We start from the raw sequence: 25,504 nt of genomic DNA, 5'->3' as shown, positions 1-25,504 counted from the left end.
CATGGCTAAGGTACTTACCATTGAAACAACTGAAATTGCCCACCCGAAGTCCACTATATGGCTCCCTCGGCAGGAGGCGGCGGATCATGTCCAATTGCAAATCCGTCATGCTTTTGAAAAGGATGTAAGTGCTTGGTTACGCTCCGAATGTCCCAGGCTTGACCTTCCTGGCAAGGTCCCCGACACTCCTAAGGTAGATCCAACCCTCGTAACTAACCTCAAGAAGTACTCGAAGAATCCAAAAAAGGGATCAATAGTGCTTGGGAGATCTTGCCAGGATAAACTTCTGGACATGTCTGAGCCCCTAACCATGATTCTGAAGTTGGGTTACAGCATTAGGAGTTACTGGGCTAAGGAGTTTGCTATGTCCATTGATCTGGATGAATTTGTCAACTGGGTGCAAAGGGCTATTTGCCAATTGGGTAATGTGAATTGCGCCATTTCCAGTCAACGGCGTTGATCCATCCTCCTTATGCTCGACCCTAAGATCACCAAGCTTGCATTGTTCGAGTCATGTCCGGTAGCTCTGGGTCTGTTGTTTGGTCAGCCTTTTCTGAAAGAACTGTCCAAGTTTGTTGAGACCTTCAGTAGCCTGAACAGGGCGCAAGGGCCTCTTCGGAAGGTCTTGCATCTACTTTTTGGCAGGGCCGGACACTTTAGGGGGCGAGCATTCCGCCGTGGTTACCACCAAGGCTCGAAGAGAGGTTACTATCAAAAAACTAAAGGTGGTTACCAGGATTCCTCGAGCAGGTCTACCTTCTACCCCTCTGCCCCCGAGCTACCAAGAACTGTTTCCGGAAGGGATGCTATGGAGGATCGCAGGGCTCTTCCAAAGAGTCTGGTACCACAAGTGAGGCTGATTCTGCTTTCAGATGTGTTGCTGGGGGGCAGGATCAAGTTATTTCGACACAATTGGCAGACTCTTACGCAGGATTCAGGGTTCTAGAGACCGTTCAGGGTTTCCAACTAGAGATCTTTCAACAGCTTCCCGAGACAGGTTTTTCCCCCTCCCATGATGTCTTTTTCCCCAGCAAGAGCAAGATTTTATCTCCTTTGAAGTTCAAGCTTTCCTACAAAAGGGCGATAGAGAGGTGTCTGTCCTCCATCCGAAGGAGTTTCTCAGTTGCATTTTCCGGGTGGAGAAAAAGGGGAGCGGGTCTTGTCTAGTTTTAAATCTCAAGGACTTCCATAGTTGAATTGCTTACCGTCATTTCAAGATGGAGAGGATCTATCTCTTAGGGGATATCCTCCAGGAAGGGGATTGGATGGTTTGGTTAGATTTGAAAGACGCTTACCTCTCCGGTCCCATTTTTCCACCTCACAGATGATTTCTTCAGTTCCTCTGGCAGGGTCATTGCTACGAGTACCACGTCGTTCCCTTTGGCCGCTCATCCGCCCCTTGGTGCTTAACGAAGCTCCTGAGATGGGTGGTGCAGTTTCTAAGAGCACGAGGTGTGCATCTAATTATCTAATTAGACAACATCATTATCATGGCTCAATGCCCGCAGTTGGCACCTGCACACTTGGAATAGACAATTATCCTTCTCCAAGATCTAGGCTTTGTTGTGAGTTTCTGAGATTTCAGGTGGACTCTCATTTGCCAACGGATTTCTCCTCCCCAAAAGGCCCAGGGCATCAAGAAAGAATGGAGATTGACTATGAGCAGGCGGACTGTATCCTTGAGGTCGATAGCTCATATAGTGGGCCTGTTAGCCTCAATGATTCAGGCGATTTTCCCCGGTCCCCTCTATTATTGCGTCCTTCAGAGACTCAAGATTCGGCATCTCCGGAAAGGCCTCGGTTACTTGGAACAGATTCTTCTTTCGGAAAAAGCGAGGTTAGAAAGGTCATGGTGGTTAGATCAAACGGAGGCCTGGAATGGCAGAGCGATTTTTGGCTCAACTCCGGAGATAGTAATCGAGTCTGATGCCAGACAATGGGGTTTGGGGTACTTGTTGTGGGCCTGTGTCGACTGGAGATTGTTGGTCCAGGAGGAACTGACACTCCACATCAACTTCTTGGAACACCTGGCAGGTTTGTGTGTGATTCGCAGTCTTGCTCCAGAGAGGTTGGATTGTTGCATACTTCTTCGTATGGACAATATCTTGCGGTTTGTTATGTGAACAAGTTGGTCGGGACAAGATCCCGCCTTCTGGCGCAGATAGCCATGGATTTTTGGCATTTTTGTCTCCAACATCGGATTGTGGTTGTGGCAGAATATCTCCTGAGCCAGAGCAATACCGTTGCTGACTGACAGTCCCCTTACCTTTTATGATTTCAGCGACTAGAGGCTCCTTCCATGAGTGTTCCAAGCGCTGCATCGCCTGTGGGGTCTTTGTTTAGTGGATTATTTGGCATCTCGCCTCAACCGCCAGCTTCTGACTTTTTTTCAGCTGGCATTCAGAACCGGAAGCCCAAGCCACAGATGCTTTTTTTCAGGACTGGACAGGTCTGTGCTATATGTTCCCCCATTCCTGATGATTCCCAGGGTTTTGACTCAATTGCGACGCGAATGAGCAGAGCTGGTTTTGGTGACTCCATTTTGGAGAGCGCAAGTATCGTTTCTGGTCCTTCTGGGGATGTCCTGTGCCTGTCCTATTCCGTTGGAATTTACTTCTGGATCCAGAGGTTTCTCTTCATCCGTTGATCCTATCATAACAACTTTCCCTAGTCGCATGGAGTTTCCAGGACAGATGGCGTCTCCCAGGACTTTTGCAGGAGACTAATGCTTTCATTGGTCAAGCGTGGTCCTCTGGTACTCACAAGCGGTACTCCACGCTTGGAAACACTGGAGTGGCAAGTGCCGTGAACAGGGTGCAGATCCCGTTGGAGCGGATTGCAGTTTGGTCATAAATATTTTGTCCTATTTGGCTTCTGCTGGCTTGGCGTATAGGTCTGTTAACAATTTGAGTGCTGCCATTTCGACAGGACATTTGCTTGTTGATGGTAAACTGGTGGTCAAACACCCAATAGTGTGTAAATTGTTGAGGGATAGCCGTATGCTTAGGCCCCCTCTTCCTAAATATTTTGTTTTATGGGATGTTACCAGAGTACTGAGATTTTTGGACTCTTGGCCAGACAATAAATAGCTAGCAAGAAAACAACTGTCAGCCAAATTGACTATGCTTATATGTCTCATCTCTTGTAAACGGTGTCTGATGTATGGGCTCTAGATATCGCTGGAAGGATTTTTTCTCCTGAAGAGGTTACTTTCTTGGTTTCTCGTTTTACTAAATGTAATTCCACATAGATTTCCTATCCACCGTTTCTGGATAATCCTAAACTTTGCGCTGTGCAATGTTTGAAGGCTTATGAGGCGAGTATAGCTGAGTTTCGTACTGATGCGAGATGACAATTGTTTATTGCTCTGCAGAAGCCTTTTCGCCTAGTGGCCTCGGCCACTCTTGCCAGATGGATGCAATGGCTTACAAGTGAGGGCAGTATTGACACCTTTATGTTTGGGGCTCACTCTGCTCAAGAGGCGATGGCTTCAAAATGATATGCTTTAGGTTCTAGTTTAGCTGACATTCTTATGGCGGCCGATTGGTCAGCAGAATCCACATTTAAGTCCTTTTACTATAAACCGATCAATGTTGCTTCTGTGATGGTGTCTCAGCTTTAAACAAGCATAATCAAGCCTCTGGTCCGGACATAGAATTCAACATTTTCCAGCATTCGCTACAAGAATTTTTTATTCTATTAAGGACACGGAAGCAAGGATTATCCCACCCATTTTGTTGTATTTATCTGCACAGGTTAATTGCCTATTGTAATGGATTCTGTAGGTTTTCAATTTTTCCCCTCCCTGATGACATTGTACTGGGTATGGAATTTCTTTGGTGCGGCATGTGTGTACGGTTTTGATGTTTTACTTCCTTACTAGGAACTGGAGACAAGTGATTGCCGGATCGACAACGTTCCAAGCTTGTTGAGGTTCCCTGGTTGTTCTAGAGTCAGTTTCCAGTGGAGACACTCCTGAAGTGCAAGCTAAAGGACATTGGGTCCCATAGGACCGAGCTCTACAAATCATGCTTCCATTAGGGCAGGCGGTGATGTTCGCTGTTGGTTGACATCCTCTTGTTACAGGATTTCAAACTTTTTGCTGTGTGTCCTGGTGTTGCTGGGTCTCAGACTGTTTATCTGGTTCCTTGGACTGGAGCAAAGAAAGAGGAAGCTGGGTTGTTACAAGAGGGTTATATAGGGCTGCGTCCCTATAGTTGATCAGGTGACTGTGATGGAGTCATGGGAAATGTAGTGTTTTGAAAGTTTTAATTTGATTGGCTGCTGTTTTTGAAGAGTAAAGAAAGAGAAGCATAAAACTTGCCTCCATGTCCTTAATAGAATTGAAAATTCTTGTCACGAATGGTGGAAATATTTGAATTGCATGGGAACAACTTTCGCACACCAGCTTCCTTTCCAAGATGGCCGCTGCATCTTCTTTTTTAAGACACATGCATGGACCTTGACTTTTATTTGCATATTTCTGAGACTTTGCGTTTTAGTGAACTAATTTTGCATGCTATAATAGAGATGCAAAATTAACCATTAGTACAAAGACTATAATTTATTAATAAAATATTACACTAAATACCAAATGTTAGCAGAACTCACCGACTTCTTTGCATTTTGAGTTACGATCCAATAAAATACGGGAGCGGACACACCCACAGTGTAACACGAGCAGGAAATACAACAGGTCTTGAAAGTTCAAAATACACCTGTGCGCACATAAAACAAGAATATAAACAAGTGTCTGCCTGCTGGCAGAGTAAATGAAGAAGCCTGCACTGCTGAAGAAATAAAGTGGCAGTGTGTCACTTAATTCCTGCTCACAACACATGACGACTTTCAGCATGGCTGGTGTCCATTAACGCCAGTTCACATACAGTGAAGACCATCCAGGAGAGGTTATCGCTTATAAGGGAGAAACACAGATGTTAACGTGTATCTCCTGTCAGAACTTAAGAATTCACAGTCACAACTCAAATAAAAGGCTTCTAAGGCAAGAATGTAAACATTAAACACCGTGTGTGCAGTAAGCAAATTAAAATAGTTCCACCCATCAAAGCCACAAGCGGGGATGAGAATGAGTAATTTGGCCGCGGGAGACTGATAAGAGAAAATCACATGGAACAACAGGAAGTAGAACGCCTACAACCAATGAAAAGAAGGAAAGTTAAAGTGACAAGCACACAGATCAAAAATAAACACAGACAGGATGCAAGTCCCTTTTAAGATATATTCAATACAATAGGTTTTTCAAGCACTGTGCAGGCAAAACCTAAAAAGGTCAAGTGTAAGGGGTTGTTATAGGCACAAGAAGCAGAGAGAGGCCTACAGTTGTAAAAGAGTTCTTTATGCAATTCAATACAAGCATTTTTTTGGAGGCAGAAAGATACACACTACCAGTTAACATATCAAATGAAAGAGAAATACTCCTTTGGACTGCGCAAGATGTGATTGACAATCTCAAGCCAATGGTTGAAAGAGGCAGGTTTAAAATCCCAGAGGTGGCCCAAGGCACACTCCAAATACATTAGAGATAGCAGGTGTGTTTGACAGTTCCACCAGTAAATTAAAACCCAGACCTAAACAAACATTAGCAAAGTCATTTTGTCTGGGTTTAATGTGCTAAAGCATGCAGACAAAAAAATGAAAGCTCGCTTTTGCCTTTGATACACTCCTGTCTTTGGTTCTATTTAAACAAAACGTAAAGCAATAACGGTGCCTTCATTATAGCCCTGGTTTAGTTTCATGACATATAAAGAAAGAAAAGACTGGGGGAGCGGGGCCGGGCTCGAACCAAGATGGCCGCATCTTAGAGGAGCTCCCGTGAGCTAGCAGTCTTTGACCCACCATACGTCCAGCAATCCGGGACCGCCACAGCGGTGGTCCATACCTAGGACAGGAGGAGCCCCCTGGGTTGATCGGCGGACCCAGGAACGGAAATGACGTAAGGACGCCTGGCCTGCCGACTTGGAGCGGCCCAGACAGCAGCGGCGCTCAGAGCAACGAGAGCCCACCAGCAACGCAAGCCAATAGGGGAACAACCCAGTAGGAGCACAGATTGACGGCTTGGGATCGTGCCGGCCCGGAGCGGGCGGAAAGGACAGCCCTGCCCGTAAAGATAAGGGACCAGCCTATGGTGGCCAGACAGCGGACCAAGTGACGGCAGCACGGGGGAAGCAGGGAACCATCCTGGAATCATTAGCCAGAATAGGAGAGGCCTTAGTAACGAGCGGACACCCGAAGCGGCGCAGGGTGGGCCAGAAGAGGAGCAGAGACCAGCCGGATCGCAGCAGCCAGGAAGAACCGAGGCGTGTGGGCCGCTGCCCTGAAGGTGAAGCAAATCGGCAGAGGTCGAGACCGACAGCCGGAGACTGCATCAGGTGGGCCCAAGGGAGGAGTCAAGGCCCACAACTGGCCTGGGAAGTCCCGGGCTCAACCAGCACCAGGGTCAATTAGAAGAGCGGTGGGGCGACTGCCCATATAAGTGAATCCCAAAGGCCCAGAGACCGCTTGTACATTACCCCTGGCTGCAGGAGGGCAGGTGGCCGGGACAGGAGGCAGTAAGCGAAATATACCGGGGAGCGTCTGAAACTAGGGAGCGGGGAGGGCCTACCTGAGGCCACACAAGCTAGAAAGGGCCCCAGAGAACCACCTAGCCCTGAAGACGTGGGAGGGCCTGATGATGAGTGGACTCTACAATCGAAACAGCAATTGAGACTGGCCCGCAGGGTTACCTAGCCGGTCAGAGCTACAAGATCAAACGGGGCGCCCCACACAAGTGTGCAACGTCAGTGACCCAGGCTGGTGGGGGGCATGATCGGACCCCTGTAGAAGGCAGAAGGGTGACCTCGGGGGAGCCGGAAGCACAGAGATCTCCCCACACCATGGAGACCTGGAGCAGAGCAGAGAAAATCAGAGGGGCATCACAAGTGCTAGACTAAACCACCTCAACCTCCCTCTCGATTCGGAGGCGGTGGCAATGGGCAGAGAAACAGCTACAGCTAAACACACTCTAGTGCGACGGTGAAGCCCAAGGGGCAGCCGCAAACAAACAGGATGGACAAATACGCAGTCCCCAGACAGAACCTAGAAGAAGTGGGCCAGCTCGGAGACGCGGAGCCCCCCATCCCGGAGCCTTCACTTGGGGCAATAATGGCAGCAATACAAGACCTAAAGGCCTTCCTCGTACCAAAATAAACTCAGTCACTATAGATGTGGGTCTCCTATGGGCGGACTTCCAAAAGATATCTGACAAGATGAGAACGGCAGAGATACATATTCAAGACCTTAAAACATCCTCTAAGTCCTTGGAGGAACAAGTGCGTAGACTAACTAAACAACAAGAGATGCTAGCGGCGAGGGTCGAGGACCAGGAGGGACGCTCTTGGCGCAATAACATATGAATAGTAGGTTTACCAGATGGAGTGGAGGCTCAAAGTGTTGACCTGTTTGTTGAGGACTTGATCACGACACACCTTCGTCCCAAGCACCTTTCAAAGTTCTTCTCAATTGAACGTGCCCATAGAGCACTGATCCCACTGCCAAAACCAGGATTTTTAACCACAGAGATGCAATTTTACAGGCTTTCCGCACGCAGGGAGATCTAATATACAAAAACACTACAATCCGCTTCTTCCCTGATTTTACTCTTCAAGTCCAGTAGCAACAAAAGAGTTTTGAGGAGGTCAAGAGGGTGCTCAGAGACAAAGAACTGAAATATATGATGCAGTTCCCTGCCAAGCAGCGGCTCCTCGCCAAGGGGAAATACTGTTTTTTCCACACACCAGCGTAAGCCTGGGACTGGCTGGATGGGTGGCAAACACAGCACGGTCAATCCTGGAGGCCCCCCCCCCGTTACAGTATTGAGATGGGGGTTCTCCCAAGAGGAGAAGATAACCAACAAGACAATAAGGCAGACCCAGTCAACTCATAAATTTGGACACAAGAAGCATTTACAAGTAGGTGGGGCTCCCTGGGACCCGGGGGAGGGGGGGAGATGTGTCCATTTTTGGGAACTTAGATATAAACAGGGCACTCCTGTAGCCCACAGAGAGTCAGCGGGCTGCGAAGGTTCAAGGGGTAAACTGGGTGGAGTGGGGGGGGGGGGGAGGGGGCAGAACACCCTACCATGGTTAAATTATGCTTGAGGGCAACAGTCGCTCTGCAAATTGGGGTGGTGGGCAGTTCGAGTCCCACGTTGCAGGGCAGCAGGAAGGGGGAGTTGGGCTAACCGTTCGTTTACACGTAATTCTAGCTGCAGTTGCGAGGAATTTAACAAAAAAACTATATCTCAAAGGATGGGTAGTGGCCTAGAGTACACAACAAGACATGCGATCCTGACCACACATAAAACAACTTCTGGAGTGATATATGGCGGGGGAAACTAACCAGTCTGCGCTTAAGATAATGTCTTGGAACGTAAAAGGATTGGGAACAATGATCAAACGCACACTGATCCTGCAATACATAAAACGCCAAAAGCCTGACCTAGTTTTCCTGCAGGAAACCCACTTACGGGGACAATGTGCAAGGCCCTGGACAGGAAGGGATACACCCACATTGCACATGCGGGCTACTCCTCTGGATCACGGGGCACAGGCATCCTACTCCGGTCGGCTGCAGCATATACACCAGACCGAACCTGGAGAGACCACCTAAGTAGATTTGTGCTTCAAACGGGTAGGTGGGAGGGACAAGAATTAAATCTGGGTTCAGTCTATGCCCCACCAGCAATACAGGGCGACACCCTCATTTCCCTTGGAGCGGTCCTACTAGATTTACCGGAGGGATTCCTGATCATAGGAAGCGACATGAATGATGTCATGTCCACGAAGCTAGATAGATGGCCCGAAAGAGGGGAAACCAGGAGTGGAACCCCCCCTTTACGGAGGTGGTGGGGTGGGCTGACTTATGAAGGTCCCAAAACAAAAGGGAATGTCAATACACACACCTATCAGCGCGGCACAGCAGCCTCTCTAGAATAGACTACCTGTTTACCCTCGCCAATGGGATTGGTCGCTTCCGAGACACCCAGCATCTAGCGAGTGGTATCTCAGACCACTTCCCGGTGGTCACCTGGCTTGTAGGGCAAGCTTCAGACAATGTCCTACCTCCCCGAAGAGCACCATGGCACTTGAAAGATACAAATCTAACAGAACAGTTAATGGAAAGCATAGAGAGATACTTCCAACAGAACGAAGGATTGGTAGACTCAAATTACATCCTACGGGAGGCATACAAGGAAGTAATATGGGGACGGGCTCAGGCTCTAATTGGGGTAAAGAAAAAGGATGAAAAGTTATGATACCAAACCCTGGAACGACAGACTAAAGAACTGGAGACTGAGATATTAAAGGGAGGAGTTTGAAAGGCAGATTTGACAGGTCGATTACGCCCCAGGTAGCAAAAGCTAAAAGACCCATTCGAAAATGCAGCAAGGGCTCATGCCCTGGCAGTACAAAGCAGACTCTACGATGTGGGAGACAAAGCCACCATACTTATGACCTGGCTAGATAAGCGGGATAAGGGCAGAAACTGGGCGACTAAGATCCATGACCCTGCAGGGGGGCAACGCATACTAAAGGAGGGGGGAGGGAAATAGAGACATTTGCAACTTACTACGAAGACACGTACAGCTCAAAATCTTGTAGATCCCGGTCAAATTGTGCAGAGCTCCTGGAAGCAATGGGATTGGACATGCTCTGAGGGGTGGACAGGGAGACTCTGGAGGGTGACTTGATGGTAGCGGAAATAGAAGGGGCACTCAGGGAGTTGCAGTCGGAAAAGGCACCAGGGCCAAATGGGTTCCCCCTGGAGTTGTTTAAGTGTGTGCCCCACAAGATTGATTCGCTCCTCTTCAATATGTTCCTAGCCAGTAGAGACTTGGGGGATCAGAAAGTAGCCACAATAGTAGTAATCCCAAATAGGGGTGAGCCGGCGACGGACTGCAGCTCATATCACCCCATATCGCTGCTCAACATGGAGCCTAAGGGGTTGGCTAAGGTCCTGGCGAACCGCCTAAAAGGAGTCAAAGCGTCATTAATCCCCCCTGACCAATCCGGCTCTGTGCCGAAACGGAGCACCCGTCTCAATCTGAGACGTCTTTACAGAGTGATGTATCTGACGGCGATGTCGGGCGTAGAGAATGCTGCTGTTTGCTCACTGGATGCCAGAATGGCATTCGATAGTGTTGAATGGGACTTCATCCACGCGGTCCTGCCCAGACTAGGGTTCAGCCCCAAGTTCTGCTCCTGGGTTCGCCTACTCTACACGGAGCCGCTGGCCAGGGTGTGGGTGAACAGCAACAACTCCTGGGTCTTCAGGCTGGGCAGGGGCACGCGCCAGGAGTGCCCTTTATCGCCTATGATTTTTGCCCTGGCTCTGGAACCCCTGGCAACCTGGATACGAGGGGAACCCTTGATCAGGAGAATATCTGGAGGAGAAGAATGGGAGGATAAAATATTCCTGTATGCGGATGACATCTTGCTATATGTGACCAGACTCCGTTCTTCGATACAGAGACTCCTTCACATCTTTCACCTCTTTGGGAGCTACTCAGGCTATCAAATCAACTGGGACAAGTCACTAATTTTCCTCCTCTCAATGGGAGACCTAGTCTTGCCCATCCGTTGTCTGATCTAGGTAGAAGGGGAGGATTTCCTGTACCTGGGAGTCCACATATGCAGAAGTGAGAGAGACTTTCTACATTACAACTTGCTGCCCCAAATAGAGCGCTTCCAAGCAGACGCGGACCATTGGCGCATGCTGCCCATATCCCTAATGGGAAGAGCTCTTAAAAATGATGACCCTCCCACGCATGCTCATGTGCTTAAAAAAAACATATAAAAAGGTCCTTGATGTTTATTTCAGCAAAATCAACACCGCACTGAGGACACTGCTGTGGGACGGGGGAGCGGTGCGCATATCCCTAGTAAAACTACAGCGGGGAGTCTATACCAGAGGTGTAGCGGTACCGGACCACCGAGCTTATTACTGGGTGGCCCAACTAATTTTGATAAATGACTGGGTGTTTGGTGGGAGCGACAACCCGTCCTATAGGGAAGATCACTGGGCCATGGGCAGGAGGGGGCACCCACCACTTCTATATGGAAGGGCAAAGAAAGGAATGCTCCCGCCTTAAAACCAAACAGTACTACAGGCATGGAAACAGAGACCCGACACTTGGGATGGGATTACAGGCTTACAGCAAAGAACCCATTATCGACGGTGATAGTTTGGGTGAGGTGAAGAAGTTGCGTAGCCACACACATTGGCATTTAATAGGCATTTAATTTAATAGCCATTGAAAAGCTGGGTGAGTCTGAAGAGGGCGTCAATACTTGCATACAGTGTGCTACAGTTCGAATATGACTTAGACCATATGGAGGTAGACCGATACCTGCAACTAAAGCACGCACTCCACTTCCACCTACCTGAGGGTGAACAAGTACCGGACTATCCACCAGTGGCGGGCCGGCTGCTCCTCGACCCTATGCCGGTTAAGGCAATCTCATTAACACATAAAAAAACAATGAACAATTTACCTGACCCCCTCATCCAACTGAGAAAGGCATGATCAGACAATCTGGGCACCCTAGATGACGAGGAATAGGGGAGGCCATTCAGAGGCCCAGGGAGATGGCCATCCGAGCTCTGTTTCACCTGGTGCAACACAGATCATATCTCTCCAGATCTAGAATTTGATGGGGCGCAGCAATTCGGATGAGGGCTGCAATGAGATAGGCACCTTCTATCACACGATCTGGGAATGCCCCGACTGTCTGAGCGCTCATAGGACTGTCCTCCTTTGAAAAAGTGGTGGGCCCCAGGGGATGGGGTCCGCTGGGCAAAATTGACCCTAGGAGGGGGCTGCATGCTGCATGCCCTTCCTCCTTTACAATATGGCCTGGTGCTGGGAGATGGGGTCTCCAGGCCGAAATCGGCCCGGGGACGGTGTGTGTGTGTGCGAGAGAAATCGCACAGAAGAGTCACAAAAATGGCAGTTGTGAAGATAAATGAAGATCAGGTCCACGTAGGTACTTGTAAGGATAGGTATTTATTGAGTAGAATGGTACAAGGTGGTAATTCATAAATATTACAATAATATGAATAAGATAAAACCAAGGTAAACCCAAAGTAAACTCCACCAGGAGCGGACACCTTTCAGCTCAGTCCCAAGCTCCCAACTGACTAGAGCTCAGAATCCAACATTCTAATATGTCATCATGAATAATCACATTCCAAATGATGCCAGCAGTGAATAAGCTGGAAAGCAAAACACAACACATCTTCCCCTTTTATACATTTTGCAATTGCAACCAAAACTTAGATGTGCACAAAGCAATTACAAATAATAACAATGAACATATGAAAGAAAAGTAGAAACGGGGTAAGAAGGAAAATGAAGGAGGGAGACCATAAATATAAGAACAGTTAAACACAAGAGGTGATAAATGAAGAAAGATTTGAACTGAGAAGTTTTGAGAGAAGTAATGAGGGAGGTGAATAAAAGGAAGGAAACATAAGAAAGAGAAAACATCCTCTCTTTAAAGGACAAAGAGAAGGAGATAATACGAAGGTGGACACCGACCACAAACGTTCAAAGTATTGCAAAATACACCAATTGGCCAGACTGGAGAAATTGTGAACCAACAAACGAAGAAGTGAAAGGTAGAAATACATAAAGAATATATAAGAACAAAGGAAGTGCTCCACAGGAGAAAACAATTAGAAACTCCAGTAATATTAAGAAGAAAGGTGAAAATTAATACCCAACAGGAGCACGAACAGAGGAAAACCTCAGTTGCCAGTAGGAATAATTAATTCTTAATGAAACCTTTAAAAACGGCCGAGAGGATCTGGCATAAAAATCACAAAAAAAGCATTAAATGCACAGAACATTTAAAACTCATGAGTAATAAATAAGATAATAACTAAATTTCATGTAACGTCGTCGCAAAAATTGTTGTGAAGATAAATGAAGATCAGGTCCACGTAGGTTCTTGTAAGGATAGGTATTTATTGAGTAGAATGGTACAAGGTGGTAATTCATTAATATTAAGATAATATGAATTAGATAAAACCAAGGTAAACCCAAAGTAAACCCCACCAGGAGCTGTCACCTTTCAACTCAGTCCCAAGCTCCCAACTGACTAGAGCTCAGAACCCAACATTCTAATATGTCATCATGAATAATCACATTCCAAATGATGCCAGCAGTGAAAAAACTGGAAAGCAAAACACAACAATGGCACATAGTCAAAAAGAGAGAGAAACAGCACAGCACAGAAAATTCACTGAGAAATGAGTGAGAGAAATGGCACAAAGGGGCAAAAAGAGCAGGAGCCAAGTTAACAAGGGCCTCGATCGGTCAGAGGACTGGTCGCAAGTAAGTCCAGGGGAGATTTGGCATATGCACCTGCTTAATCCTGATAGAGGCTGGAGAAATGAATTCACTGGGTAAAAGGGGTGGAGTCAAAGCCGAATCTGTGTTTATTATAATTAATAAGTCTGTTTGACGGATGAGCCGTCAAAAACCAGACTTAAAAAGCATTAAGCACTAGGGTTACATCATCCTTTTGGAAAGGTTACTCTTTCTTTGAGTAAGATGTCTAGTGGTACAAGATATTCATATGGTAGGCCCAAATTACTGGAACTGGGGTTCACTGTTCACTGTTGAGAGAACATTCTCAGTAGCAAAAATCTGATCAACAATGTGCCCGTTAGTTGAGGTCTGAGCTGACAGAATTCGGTAAGCATAGTTACCAGTGTACTAGTTAAAATTCACTTAAAGGAATTTTGCCACTGGGAATTCATCTCGCTGACACAGCCTCCCTAAAACAAAGCAAGGCCATGACTTCTCCAATCCATATATTAGTTTGAATAAGGCAAGTCTGACATTTTACAAGATCTCATTTCACGAAAAACATTCCTTTATCATGTTAGATAAGAGAGTAGGCTGGTTGGCATATTTAAATGCTCAGTCAAGCAAATTGTCTGTCTCTTCAGGTGTGGACATCCTTCGACACTCCGTGTGGTATGGACACCCAGCAATGTTAATTAAATAGTGAAAGCGCCACTGACAAAAATACTGTATGTACAGCTACAAAAGAGAGATGACAGTTAAATGTGAAGAAAAATACTTTTAAAAAGTTTAGAGGTAGCCAAATATATCTCTTGCTCATTAACTTCTAATATTTTCTAGCTTCCTGACAGTATCGGCACACCTGGATTGAATACAGAGAGCCCAAAATATAACATGCACCATAGTTTATCAGTCACTGCCTTTCCTCGAATAGACCATAACACTTCATTTGCTGCAGATTCAACTTACCTGTACATTTCCTGGGCACTTTCTCTGCGGGCTTTGAAGTGCTAACATGTTACTTGGTAGAGTACATAATGTCAAAAAATATATCAACAGAGTAAACTATAAAATCGACTCAGTGAATAAGGATACTGTAATAAGGGTCGTCAATAAATATCACATATTCAGTGAGTAAGGCACATACTACAGAAACAGACCAAAAGGTAATATACAATGTACATAACAGGACACCATGTCCAATGATCCTACAAGCCATCTGGGGCTCTGGTGACACCTACGAACCACTCTAACTTCGCCGGACGGTTTATCAGGTCAGCCGACCCCTAAAATGGCATTGCACGGCTATCATACACGGGTTGGTTACCATTACACACCGTCTGGTTACCAAATATTCATCTTCTTTATGGTTGAAAGGAATATCAGTTGACAGTCCGGATCAAGGTTTGAGGGCCATCAAATGTCATACAACACAGCAGAGGGAAGATTGTGCAACTTCATTACTACCGCTCCCTACTGCCACTGCATCCACTAAAACCACATTCACAAGTTGTTCGTTCAAACACGCGGGGGTACAGAGATGTTGAGGGGCACACACGCAGGAAGTGGGTAAAGCCGGGACTCTGAAAGTTCAGACTGTTGCCTCGGGCTATGGGGCTGTGCTCCGAGTTAGTCTGAACTTTTCTACACGCATGAGAGAGCCCATCCCCCAGCAAGCACCGGTATAATTATGTTGCATAATCACTAATTGCAAGCAGACCGTTACACTGTAATCAGATCTCTATGGTCAACTACACCTTCCAAAGAGGAGCAACATTTTTCACCCAGGAAGGATGCAATACATGCACCTCAAGAAGATGCCACCACAGCGCACACCAGGATTGTGCCACCCAGCAGACACTCCCCCAAAACGTACCACGTCACAGAAACTGTAGAAACAACAATTCCAATCTCAGGAACTTTCCAGGACACACATTCCAAGGCTTTACTACCCCAGTACCTACACCCCCAGAAACGAGCCAGTGCGGTAAGTGCACTCCTGGACAGTCCCACTACAGTAGGCACACCTCAAGAACGTGCCATAACAGTACATGTACCACAGAATGGTGCCATCCAAGCCACCACATTTCTGGAAGTTGCCACCACACGTAGCCCAAGGCAGTACCAGTCGAGGAGGCGCACCACTGAAAGGTGTACCCCAAGATGGTGCCTCCCCAGCCATGTGCACCACAGGATAGTGCCATTGCCGCACATAAACCCACATACCAAGACTGTGCCTCCCCCAAAGTACTTACAGCCTAGGTTGGTGCTACCGGGGCAAATACACCTTAGAAAATGGACACCGAAAGAGGTGAACCACAAGTTGGTACCACTCGAGCACATACTCCCAAAGAAGGTTGCTCCACTGCAACTATCCCCAAGGAGATTGCCACCACAGCACAATGAATGGCCTTGGTAGACATTGGGACAGCAAAAAAACTGAAGGAGGGAAATGCTTCATTTAATCAGACCACTGGTAATTACACAGTGTGCAATCCATGTCATTCTTTTTAGGTCTCGCCCACACAGCGCATGCGCTGTGAGACGTATTGTTTCCAATTCAGTGGGCGTACAACTCACCCACAGCATACTATTTGTCGTTTTCGGTTGTCTCTCATTTGCAATCTTTCAACTGTTCAGCTCCTGAAGGCTTCCCTTCCTTTCTTGTGTTAGCTCCTCCCTGGAGTATGGACCAAGTACATGTGTTCTTCCTCGTCTTTTTGCAAAATACTATATTTTTTTCATTTTATAAGCCTTTGGTATTATTCCTGGACGTGCAATCTGCTTTCTCATTTTTAATACAGGCATATAGCTTCTTATTTACATTGCTTTCACCCCATCTCCCAGCTCTATTGACGCTTTAGTTATTTACACCCACCACTGTACTACTCTATGCCACTTTATTCTACACCACTCGACTCTATGCCACTCTACACAATGCCACTTTACGCCACTCCACTCTATGCCACACCACTCTACTACACTCTATGCTACCCCACTCTACGCCACTCCACTCAATGCCACTCTAAGCCAATCTACTTTCGTCACTCCACTCTATGCCACCCTACGCCACTCTCCTTTCTGCACCCCAGGCTAATTCCTTCCTCCCGATCATGAAACTTTGCTCAGCAGAGCTGGTCCTGAATCAGTAACTCTTCAATCATGTTAAATATGTTTCATTTTCGCAGAATAAGCTATTCTCTTCTTGTTAAGTCCACTTTGGATTCCTTAGTCATACCCACCAGCTCACTATATTTATGGGGCAAGGTATGATGCTCTAACCACTGGCTAGGGCTGCAGACCAAAAAAAGATTTTGAGCCTTGAAGTACGTGAACCGGCCTTTGTGCTGCCTAACACTTTCAGATGGACCCGTGATCTAAGGTCAATGATTACTCTGCAACCAGGCATTGGTGGCTGGTGTGGGATCCAGACTACCCAAAGCCTGACAATAAACCTGGTTGTGGGGAAGAAGAATTAGCCAACTAAGTCAGTGTGTTCAGAATAGACTGAACCTCTAGCAAGGCTTTGGGTGTCCAACACCAGTGTTGCAGACACACTTGGAAGGCCTTAAAAAAGGATATATGATTCACCAAATTGCCACTGACTGCTGTCGAACTCTTTGTGAACGGGTGCCTCTGTAGCGCGTGTGGCATGCATATTTCAATTATTCACCAAAGGCGGCAAATATATTTAGACAAAACAGTATTCTGGAGAAAAGTACACAGTGTCACAGTCAGGCGGAAATATGGAAACAGACGTCAAATAGGTGCAGGAAGAGCTCTGCATTAAAAGTGCATTTTAATCTAGTATGGGCCATCTTATTGCCGATCCCAAAAGTAATCAGCAGGGCTAGCTGCTAACGTGACCTCATCACACAGTACTGTTTTCACGTGGGCTGGATGATGTTGAAGCAAGAATACAAAAATAGCAAGAGTTAGGAAAGTTAATAGGTCTGGGTTCAATGCGCTAACACATGCAGTGTTATCAAATTAGAGTAAGACACTCAAGAGGGGGCATCAGGACCAGACAAACAGGGCTACAGTTGTAAAGTAGTCCCTTATGCAATTCAAGGCATGCACTGGAGTGGAGGTGGAAGAATACGACAAAACAGATAACTGACTAACCGACAAATTAATATTCCAGTGGGATGAGCCAAAACGTTATTGACAAAGTCTCCAACAAATGGCTAAAAGAGGTTGACAGAGGCAAGTCGCAGTTAAAACAGGCTAACTCTATGTATAATGTTAGTCATAGGTCTGTTTGAATGCGGCACTGGTAAAACCCAGACTTGACAAGAGTTAGCAAATCCAATAGGTCTCGCCTATGAAACCTGTTGGCTTTGGCAATGAGTTTAAGCTATTGCTGCACAGCTGTGAAGCATGACTGAAAGTATATTTTTTTTACTAAAAGTGCTATGATGTGATCATCCTGTCATTTTTTTTATGTAGGCACACGCCAACACTGATGCCCATGCCCTCAAAATGAGGCAAGTATTTTGTCTTTTTATTTTTCATCTGAGATGGATTAAAAAAATACAAACAGGGGAGGGGAGTGAGTTGCAGGTGGGGTGTGGGCAGGGGATGAAGCTGCTCGGAGGGAGTGAGGGCGGTAGAGAAGGATAAGGGTAGGGAGAGAAGGACAACAATGGGGAAGCATATGGACAAGGGGGGACGGGTGGGTGGCTGGTGGGGAAAACACACAAACAATAGAAGGTGGGCAGCCCGGGGTAGGGAAGCACACAAATAACCAAGGGCAGGCAGGCCAGAATGAGGAAGCACACAGGTAACGAGTGGCCAGGACATGATGGGTAAGCACACAGTCAATGTAGGGTGGCCAGGCTGGGTTAAGGAAACACACAAAAAAACCAATGGTGGTCAGGTAGACTGGTGATGGGGAAGCACATGGACAACAGAGAGTTGGCAGGCAGAGATGGTGGAAGGAAAAACAGCAACGCAAGGTTAAAAGGCGAGAAGGAAGCAAGAATGGTAACTGAGGGATGAAACACACATGCGAAAAAGAGAACACAAACTACACGAGTGAGACAGCTGGAAAACACACGCACTCTCAGATTGCTTAACCAAAAAGAAAGAAGCAGCACCTGAAAGGGGAACAGTGGAGGGACACTAGTAATGGGTTAATGCTCCAGGGAGGGTGCATACACTAGAAGGCGAAGAAAAGCCCACTGAAGAAGATGTATAGGAGGCAAGCAAATGAGAGTGACAATAAAGCCAACCAACGGTAAGCAATGGGTGGGCTCTAAGCCATCTGTAAGGTAATAATATGTCTCGCAACAGACTGTGCATGTGCTCTCTTAGACGAGACCTAAAAAGGGAGGAGGAATTGGGGTGAGAAAGGGACAGGGATTGAAACAGATTTTACATTGCAGGTATTTACAATTAGAGTGTAATGGGACATACAGTGATTTGAAACAGGGGCTACTATCGTCAATTTCCCACACCACCCCCACGGTCTGTAACCACACCTCCCTCTCAGTGCTCAGTTAGTTAAATTTGACCTATTATTGGTTAAACCCGAATACATCTAAAACACGCCATTCTTATTTGAATTAATTAGTCACTAAAATCAATTTGAGAAACAAATGCCTGATACAAATTAAAATATGTTCTAATCGACATGGCAATCTTGTCGTTAAAAACGTCATCTCTTAGTATATGTACAGGCAGGTTTGCAAAGACTAATTAACACATTTCAGGTTATTTTTCCGAACATTATTTTTCCATTGACAGATTGTAAACTAAATTATTCACCCAGCCCACAGGACACGTAATAAGAGCAACCAAGGACTAGCCTCCACCCACTAAATTGCCTTCTGGCAGCTCTGTCATACCTACGCCACATATTAGTAATTATAAAGACATTAAGGGTGAAGCCTTCTGAGCAGAAAATAGAATGCAAGTTAGTCAACTTATCTCCCCGACAGGCATGCTAAGGGTACATTGCATGGGCATCTCACTTCAGTGGCAACACCTCCAAATTGTGCGCAGGTGACAGCTTCTCGCACTGGCCACTAGCGCCAACCCATTCAACTGTCCACCAACTAAGCTGCTCTCTCTACACTTTCACCGGTTGCTTTCACTTCCAGAGGTGCTGCTACCACACACTGCCAGATCCTTGTTACTATTCAGGAGGGGTCAACACTTGTGTGATGTAAGGTAGGAAAGACGACTCCGAGCTCATTCCACCCTGTGATAATCAGTGGTGACGGATAACGAACTACTGGTCGGTCACCGGACTATAGTTTCTATGGTGAACTTGTGTTTCTTTACTAACTTCCTCCCAGACCACTTCATGGTGCCGGAAAACTCCTCCTGTTAATATACAAGTATTTCTACTGCCAACAGCACCAGCTCCTTTTCCGATCTCTACTTAGTGGTCCCCGTGGCAAAACACCTCTTACAGGTGACCTAACGCACCTCACCCTGGCCCCCTTCCTAAATCATCACTTAGGGTCATGAAGTGTAGGCTGAACCATTTTCCCCTAGTATTTGCTTCATTCATTTATTCATTCATTTGATCAGTCACCCATTCAGCTATGCATTCATTCATTCAATTACCCCTCCATTCACTCACTCATTCGCAACAACCCTGATCTCTTTTACCTCCACTCCTTTCCTGGCTTCCCTCAGATCCCGCACCTCACCTGTCCGGTCGGCAGTGTCCCTTCCCAGCTTTCTACTGCGAACCTTGGTCACTCTCCAGCTCAGTCCCGAAGGCAACGTCAGCTTCGAATAGGGCCAACAGGGCAGAGGGGCGGTATATGCGGATCAAGCCTCGTCCTCACCCGAAGTGGGAGGAGCTACGTTTCCAAGCTCTGCTTTCAAAAGGGAGTGGGCGGAGTGTGCGCCTGACCAGAGCCTCGGTGTGTCTGAGCACTTTCTGCAGCCATATAGTCCGTAATTCCGTTCTTGGGTAAATGGCACGGTCTCTACTGCCCCCATGTGTATATACGTGAAACTTCAGTATGCAATACAAAGTAAATTGTTAGGTCTGGCTTTTGAGACAGCTACAGTATTATGGCCCTTATTACTTACTCCAAAATGTCATACACAGTGCTTGAAATGGAAAAATAGCACTCTGTACCAGAGTACCTGCTTGTTTTTGAAACGTGCCGGTACTCTCCAATTAAAAGTATAGCCTTTTCTCTTGAGAAGTGCCGGTACTCTCCCGCTCAAAATAAAAAAAAGCGCCGGTACTCTGTACCGGCCCATTTAGTGGTCGAAGTGCATTAAAAAAAAGTATGGGAACTGTGATGCTGCACGCGACGGGGACGGGGTGAGTTAGTGTGGTCAAATACGGAGCTAAAAAAACAAAACATTCCGTAACTTTTTTGGTCTTTTACCTTCAGGTCAACTACATGTAAAATAACGCACAGCTTAAATGACAATTGAATGCAACGTATGTTAATTAGTAAGACATGCGCTATCAGACATTATGAAGATCCAAGAAATGGTCGGGTCGTGCACAGACCGGGCAAGTAGAAAAGGTGAAAAAATTGTCGGGTGCCACTGAGGTATCACTCTCAAAACCCTAGGAGTGTGAAAAGACAAACAAAATCCATGCGTTGGCTGGACACAGGCAACGTCCCTCTGGGCACACCTCATAAAGCAAGAGCTTAAAGCGTGTTTAATCCATCTGATTAAATGAAGATGCAGTGTATGCTTGAAATCATGATGTTTATTGGTCTCTGAGCTTTTCAAAATGCTTCATCAGCTTTAAATGCAATAAACGATGATATTATACGTGCTCCATATCATCTAGTTGCCATAATCCCAATGCATTTCGGGCCCATTTGGGCCTTCATCAGGGGAGTCTAAACAAAAAGATACACAACAATAAATGACTATTAACAATGAGAGATTGCGCCAAAAGACAAAAGACAGTAAAGGCCCTGCCAGCGAGTTTATGAGAAGTGCCAAACTACCATGGTGTCCACATTGTCATGTGCTGCAAAGCATGAACAAACATGCTAGAAACCAAAAGTGTATTAATGAAGTTGCATTAATCAAAGAGTAACCGATGCGGGTTGCCAACGGTGACGAAAGCGGTCAAACAAAATGCCGTGTTATTGTGCTCGGTGACCAATGACAAAGTGACAAGGAAAAACGAGACAAGGTGAATACTGCTGTTTGTGCATGAAAATTAAAACGGAAGCGTGAAACTAGTGCCTATAAAAGCTCGGTGCAAAATAAAATAACGTACACGTGACTAAACGCGCAAGTATTCCGGTTCGTGCAAGTATTTACCTTTTGCTGATAATTTCAGCTGTTCGAGCTGTGAATAGTGCAGCGGTGCCGGTTTTCGGTCACGAAATGTGAGTGAAGCTGCTCGACAACCAGCGCGCATTTAAAGCGAAAAGGCTGCCGGTGTGAACCGGAAGTGACGTATGGATGGTTAGTCCGCTTAGCTGTTTAGAACTAGCGGAAATAATCGGCGCCATGTTACAAGTACCAGTGATTGGGCAAAAAGGTGAATAAGGTATGAACAAAGGACAGGCTAAGTATGGAATGGGTGAAAACAAACAGTGTGTATGAAAATAATAAAAGTTAGAAAACTGCAGACATGTCTGCAGTTTTCTAACTTTTATTAGCTTTAAATGCGCGCTGGTTGTCGAGCAGCTTCACTCACATTTCGTGACCGAAAACCGGCACCGCTGCACTATTCACAGCTCGAACAGCTGAAATTATCAGCAAAAGGTAAATACTTGCACGAACCGGAATACTTGCGCGTTTAGTCACGTGTACGTTATTTTATTTTGCACCGAGCTTTTATAGGCACTAGTTTCACGCTTCCGTTTTAATTTTCATGCACAAACAGCAGTATTCACCTTGTCTCGTTTTTCCTTGTCACTTTGTCATTGGTCACCGAGCACAATAACACGGCATTTTGTTTGACCGCTTTCGTCACCGTTGGCAACCCGCATCGGTTACTCTTTGATTAATGCAACTTCATTAATACACTTTTGGTTTCTAGCATGTTTGTTCATGCTTTGCTGCACATGACAATGTGGCCACCATGGTAGTTTGGCACTTCTCATAAACTCGCTGGCAGGGCCTTTACTGTCTTTTGTCTTTTGGCGCAATCTCTCATTGTTAATAGTCATTTATTGTTGTGTATCTTTTTGTTTAGACTCCCCTGATGAAGGGCCAAATGGGCCCGAAATGCATTGGGATTATGGCAACTAGATGATATGGAGCACGTATAATATCATCGTTTATTGCATTTAAAGCTTATGAAGCATTTTGAAAAGCCCAGAGACCAATAAACATCATGATTTCAAGCATACACTGCATCTTCATTTAATCAGATGGATTAAACACGCTTTAAGCTCTTGCTTTATGAGGTGTGCCCAGAGGGACGTTGCCTGTGTCCAGCCAACGCATGGATTTTGTCTATCAGACATTATGAAAACTCTATTAGTTAATGCACTGGACCAGTGTACCACATAATTGAATCCTGTTTGGTGCAATGGAGAATAGTGACTTGTGTATGTTTAGTGCTACAGGTTCCCAGTCTATGACAGAAAGCACTGTGAACATGTAAGTAATTATTTAAAACTTGCATTACATACATTATAAGATCGGCTGCTACAAAACGCCCCAAAAGGTTTAAGATAAAAAGTGCCTCCAAAATATACATTTTAGTAATACCCATACTGTACATAGTGCATTTTTTATAACTGTTGTTTAAAAGCACACCGTTCCTAGCTTAGCTGGAAGCTCCCTTACAACACTGCTCAAACATAATAAATCTTTTTCATCAAGAAGCTTCAAGTGATTCTGTTAATTGAAGCCAATAAGTGCTTCCAAACACCCTTTACAGTTGCAGATTGACCAGCTGCGCACATTTACATTTCTTTCAGGGAAGCAGGCACCCTGGCAAGAAGGCTTGCTTAGCTGTCTGCCGCTCCCTCAGTTTCACAGCACAGGAGACTCCCTGGCTTACACTTCAGCTGAAGCATTTCATCTGTCAGAATTAACTGTCTCGGGACGGCCATCTTTTCACAAAAACTAGAGGAACTGTTTTTTCTAAAATTGTAAAAGTATGGACATGTTGTGACCCTCAGATCCCCCCCCCCCCCAGTTCGACCTCTGTACATAAAATACATACTTAGAGGTTCTTGATGTCAGAAGGCTTCATCCTTTGATGTGTTGAATTGTCATTTGTATTTTGTTTCTGCATATTGCTTGGGGCAATTGATCAGCTCTCTGTACACATTGGCTCACCTCGCTTTAAGTAACAGCACAAAGCTTGTGCACGATGTTCACATCTGTTAGTGGTGGCTCCTAAACAGGGGTTCTAGGGTGCAGCCCTGTCACCTCATACTGCCCCTTGCCTCTTCCCACACTGCATATTATTTAATTTAGCAGTGTTCATATCAACAAAATTTCTGTGTTTTCATGAACACTGCCTATGTGCCGGTCAGCCCATATGTTCTCTTCTGGCTTATGGTGACAGAAGGAGGAGGGATCAGAAGGGACTGAGGAATGATCCATTTACATAGCTGCCATGTCTTCATATTGCATATGTGTGACATTTTCAAAGTTTCAATGTAGTAATGAGTGACATCCTGCTGCCAAATCTGTGACACTTCGAGTGACTTTCTCTCACAAGTAAAACCTAGTACTCAAGAACCAGGGTGGCTATGTTATAAAACTGGAATGATAAGAGAATATTTCTTATTAATCATCTTATCAGTCCTGACTTATATATTTGACAAAAGTCATCCTCATACACAGCAGTTTAAACTATAATGCTGCCTGAAATATAACGGTTTCCTTAATTTTTTTACTACAAACCCACACATTTCATCTCCTTGCAGTCATGGCTGGTGAGGTTTGGGAGTGGTGCTGCTGGGTTTGGCCTTGAGCTAGGAGGTACAGCATTATTTGGGAGGCCAGTCAGAATTTCCTGTGCAAGGTATTTTAACAAAATGAGATAAAATGATGCATTCCCAACACAATTTTTTTTATAAAATTAGAATAATAAGCCGCATAAGATGGTGCCCCCAAATAAAGAGTTACCATGTCCAGATGTGATACAGTAGGCATCTAGACAGTGGATTTCTAGCAGTTAAACAGAAGCAAATATAGAATTTTACGATGACGTTGAATACAAAAAAAGCAACTAGAAGCCCCTCTCTGGATTTTAAAAGAGAATGAGAGGACAGTGTAAGCCGTGCAAAACACTCTGTCCTGATGAAGAAGTGACTGTTTACATTTTCCTTTATTCCAACTGATGGAGCACGATGGCACTCTAAAATTGTAGGGGTGCATCATAATCATGGATTGCCCGCACCCGCATATATTCCTGTGTTGTATTAACATTTGGTCATTAGAAAACATGTTGTGATAATAATTTGCAAGTGAATTGATAGAAATAGTTTTGTGTCATGCAAGCGAAACGAAACAGCATTTATGTTTGAAAAGACTAACCTTTAGTATATTGCAATTACCTAACGAAGCCATGGCTAATGCATTTTGATTTACCCGTGCATTGCACGTGGAGATGACTACTGCTTAACGTGTAACAATTGTAGATGCTTGCAAAGGAAAGCACCATTAAATTGTGTGTATAATTTGATGTTAGAGTCCTAAATGAAATGTTCACTTTTGTGTAATTGAAGGCCTATTTGTTTATTCTTATGTTGGCCGATTTGTGGAGGCCTGAACATTTAAATTCCCTGGTAAGCGCTTGCATTTGGAGGTAGTCCGCGCATTTCATGTGCATGTAAGGTTGTTCTGTTCTCACGTTTCCGTTGCAGGTGGAAGAATCTGTCTTTGTTAGTTAAAACTAACGCATTTTGTTTTAGGAGTTAGGCATGGAGGAGAAGTGATACTTTGTAAACGAAATGTCGATAATGGGGAGCCGGTGTTCTTTCTCACTGAGGGTGCCTGGAAATCAAGGTCATCGAGCCTAACTTGGATGGAGTGAGGAAGACGGTGGAAATTTACCTTTGAGAAGTGCCCAGTGAGATGAGGTGATCTGTGGGCGTGTTTTACATCTGTGCATTTTTGTATTAGGGACAGTGTCCCGAGGGATGAGTGAGGAGAAGAAGGGAGTTAGGAGAAGGGGTAAGGAGATCCATGAAGAAAGAGGGAGCCTCTTAGAAC

General features: G+C 45.6%; 1 protein-coding gene across 2 annotated transcripts in view; it reads right to left on the bottom strand.

Annotated features, from left to right (window-relative positions):
• The window catches only part of GALE (UDP-galactose-4-epimerase), a 104,668-nt gene extending 84,483 nt beyond the window's left edge, over nucleotides 1–20,185 (bottom strand). The window contains exon 1 of one of the 2 annotated variants that reach the window (XM_085648311.1): nucleotides 20,035–20,185. The gene's annotated coding sequence lies outside the window, so the exon portion shown is untranslated. Of the gene's footprint in view, nucleotides 1–19,993 lie in introns of both variants that reach the window. The other variant, XM_085648312.1, reaches the window with a different exon arrangement.
• Between the last annotated feature and the right edge of the window lie 5,319 nt (nucleotides 20,186–25,504).

This window comes from Triturus cristatus, chromosome 3_2 (genome assembly GCF_964204655.1).
Source record: "Triturus cristatus chromosome 3_2, aTriCri1.1, whole genome shotgun sequence".
Lineage (NCBI taxonomy): Eukaryota > Metazoa > Chordata > Amphibia > Caudata > Salamandridae > Triturus > Triturus cristatus.
The sequence above is the reverse complement of the archived record's forward strand: the minus strand, read 5'-3'. Positions and strand labels throughout refer to the sequence as shown.